The 3914-nt window shown below is 45.5% G+C and overlaps 1 pseudogene; it reads left to right on the top strand.

Annotated features, from left to right (window-relative positions):
* The first annotated feature begins 779 nt into the window (after positions 1-779).
* LOC102772144 lies at positions 780-2091 on the top strand (annotated as a pseudogene).
* The last annotated feature ends 1823 nt before the right edge of the window (positions 2092-3914 follow it).

The raw sequence follows: 3914 nt of genomic DNA, 5'->3' as shown, positions 1-3914 counted from the left end.
CAGTTCTGAGATCCCAGCTCCCTGGAAGCTGGTTTCTGGGGTTTTGTTTAGCTCTATATTTGTTACAATGTTTGAAACTGCAGGCTCAGAGGTCTGCAGTGGCAAGGCGGGGAACGTTGGTTTCCTCCGTCATTGAAGGAAGCAAGCCTCATGTTAGTTTCAAGCTGCCTGGCTGCCGGCCGCCATCTTGGCTGACAGTTAATTTGCATATGTTACTGATTAGCCAATGAAAAGGGTAGCGGTCGTATGCCAATTACCATGTTTCTCTTTTATTAGTGTAGATGTTACAGAATCCCAAGGTTCTCCACTTTCTATACTCAGTCTTTATTATGTGACCCTTCCATTTTTGTGACTTTAAATAGCACATAAAGTAGTGCACATTATTCATGGGGGATACATTCTAAGACCCCCCAAGTGATGCTGAAAACCTCAGGTAGTATTGAACCTGACCAGGTGGCTGAGTTGATTGGAGCCCCCTCTGGTACATCAGAAGGTGGGGGTTTAATTCCCCATGGAGGCACATACCTAACTTTTGGGTTCAATCCCAGGTAGGCAACCAAACAATGTTTCTCTCTCATCTCTCTCTCTCCCTCTCTCTCTCTCCCCTTCCTCTCTCAAATCATTTTTTTTTAAAAGAGAAAAGAAACATTTAAAAAAGGTGAAACTTCCCAGGACACTCGGTGAGAGGTGGAGAAGCAGCAGCTTTCCAAGCTGTGCATAGCAACAAGCTCTTTCCTGCTCCCTAATAACTGTCTCAGGCAGCTCACTGGCTGTTAAAAATGGTGAAAGAAATCGCTTATGATATTTTGGGAGTGAAACCCAATGCCACCCAAGAGGAATTGAAAAGGCTTCCAGGAAGCTGCTTGGCCTTGAAGTACCCCCTGAAAAGAATCCAAATGAAGGAGAGAAGTGTGAACATTTCCCAAGCTTACAAAATGCTCTCTGATGCAAAGAAAAGGAATTATATGACAAAGGAGGAGAGCAGGCAATTAAAGGTGGAGCAGGTGGTGGTTTTCATTCTCCCATGAACATCTCTGATATGTTTTATTGGAGAAGGAGGAAGGATTCAGAGAGAAAGGAGAGGTACAAGTGTTATGCATCAGTTCTCAGTAAATTTAGACAATTTGCTTAATGGTACAAGAAAACTAGCTCTGCAGCAATTATGATTTGTGACAAGAAAGGAGCAGCATACAGTGGGGCCTTGACTTAAGAGTGCCCCAACTAATGAGTTTTTTGAGATACCAGCTGTCTCTCGGCCTATTTTTTCTATTGAGTTGACAGAGTAATTTGAGTTAACGAGCTCCTTAAGGAGCTCGGTCTCGGAACGAATTAAACTTGTAAGTCAAGGCCCCACTGTAGTGCTGTCTCAATTGCTGGAGTACTGGGATGCAAATAAGAATCTGTCAAGATAGGACCTGGAGTGGGTCAGCAAATTCAGTCTGTGAGCATGGAGTTCCAGGGCCATAGGGAATGGATGGAACTAAAGATAGATGTAAACGCTGCAATGGACAGAAGACAGTTTGAGAAAAGATTCTAGAAGTTGATATTGACAAAGGCATGAAAAAAATGGCTGGAAGATCACATTCCACGGTGAAGGAGAACAGGAACCAGGACTGGAGCCAGGAGATAGTATCATTGTTTTAGATCGGAAGGGCCATGCTGTTTTTACTCAAGGAGAAGACCTTTACTTGTGTATGGACACACAGCTGGTTGAAGCATTGTGTGGCTTCCAAAAGCCAATAGTTACTCTTCACACCTCTCTTCTAGGTCAGATTGTTAAGGATGGTGGTGTCTACTGTGTGCGAAGTGAAGGCTCACCAATTTACCATAAACAACATGAAAAGGGTCACCTAATCATCAAGTTTAAGATAAATTTTCCTGAAAATGGCTTTCTCTCTCCTGATAAACACTCTTGGCAGGAAAATAAAAACAAAAAACAAAAACACCTACCTGAAAGGAAGAAAGTAGAAGAGACTGATGAAAGGGAACGGCTAGAATTGGTGGACTTTAATATAAATCAAGGAAGACGGAGAAGCATGTAAAGATGATGAACATCATCCTAGGGCTGGTGTTTGGTGTCAGACCTCTTAATGGGGTCAGCAAGTAACACTCACTCATAGCATTTTATGTACAGTAGTGAAGGACGAGAAACATAATAGGCTCACTACTTGCTATTGATTTTGTTTTAATATTGGATTATAGTAGTGTTTTAAAAGTTAAATGAAGAATAAACTCAAATACAAAAATATCAAAAACAAAAAACAAATCCCCAGATGGATTTAATCATAGCCAGAGAAAAGAGTATGTGCTTTGAAATTCAGTCTCACTAAAACATACATTTGAGGTCTCCCAGCCGCCTTTTTATGAAGGAAAACAGTTTTCTTACTTTAAAACTAAGGATTATTTTCACATGTTGTTTCAAATGATAGAATTTAATTCCCTATATCTAAAATAAATTGCATTGATTCAAAGTATTATAAAAATCAAGCATAATAATCATAATATTATTTAAAATTATAAGTAAACTAGATGTCCACAAATAATGGAACTAGATATACTTATTTTAGACTACAGGCCCGGTGCATGAAATTCGTGCACGGGGGGGGGGGAGTCCCCTCTGCCCAGCCTGCACCCTCTCCAATCTGGGACCCCTTGAGGGATGTTCGACTGCTGGTTTAGGCCCGATCCTGAGGGTCCCTCTCTAATCCAGGACCCCTTGAGGGATGTTTGACTGCCATCGCGCCTAAACCGGCAGTCGAACATCCCTCTCACAATCCAACTGCTAGCTCCTAACTCCTCACCAGCCTGATCACCCCTAACTTCCTCCCTTGCCAACTTGGTTGCCCCCAACTTCCCCCCATGCCAACCTGGTCGCCCCCAACTGCCCCCGCTCCCCACCAGCCTGGTCAACCCACGCAGCCTGCTGTTCAGTCATTTGGTCATCCCTCACTAAACCCCCTGCGGGCCTGGTTGCCCCATGCAGCCTGCTGCTCAGTTGTTTGGTTGTTCCTCACTAACGCTCCTTCCAGCTTTGTTGCCCCACTCAGCCAGTTCAGTCATCCATTCAGTTATTTTGGATGTGACGGCCCCTGCCTCTTTATATATATAGACTAGAGGTCCAGTGCACAAAATGCATGCATGGATGGGGGTCTCCATCAGCCCAACCTGTATCCACTCCAATTGGGGAACGTTTGGGGGATGTCCAACCCTTGTGGGGTTGGGTCTAAGCCGGCAGCCAGACACCCCTCTGACAATCTGGGACCACTGGATCCTAACCACTCACCTGCCTGCCTGATCACTCCTAACTGCCTCTGTCTGCCTAAACATCCCTAATTACCTCTGCCTGCCTGGTCACCCCTAATTGCCTCTGCCTGCCTTCCTGATTGCCCCTAACTGCTCTCCCCTGCCAGCCTGATTTCACCCCTAACTGTTTTCCCCTGCTGGTCTGATCAGCCCTAACTGCCTCTGCCTGCCTGATCACTCCTAACTGCTCTCCCCTGCCAGCCTGATTTCACCCCCAACTTCCCTCCTCTGCCAGCCAATTTGGTTCTGATTGGTCAGTTTCTATGCCAGTCAGTGTCTCTGCGCCTTTATGATCAACGGGGCCTGATCATAAAGGTAGGGCTGATCAGCAGCCCGAAATGGAGGCGAGGCTGTTGGCCAGGCTTGGAGAGAAAGAGGGGCAAGTTCTGATCAATGGCTACCACAGAGGCTACGGATCAGACCCTGTCTCTCTCTCTGCAGGCCTCTCTCCAGGCCTGATCTGCAGCCCCCTAGTCAGTCAGTGCTGGGTTGGGGCGCTTACAGCAGCCCCAATCAGTGCTGGGTCTCCAGGGCAACCCAGCTCTGACTTCTGGTCTGGTCGAGCCTTTTGTCATTACAACCCTGGCTCTTTAATATATATATATATATAT

This window comes from Myotis davidii, unplaced genomic scaffold, assembly GCF_000327345.1.
Source record: "Myotis davidii unplaced genomic scaffold, ASM32734v1 scaffold10, whole genome shotgun sequence".
Taxonomy (NCBI): domain Eukaryota; kingdom Metazoa; phylum Chordata; class Mammalia; order Chiroptera; family Vespertilionidae; genus Myotis; species Myotis davidii.
This window is presented reverse-complemented; position numbering and strand designations above follow the sequence as displayed.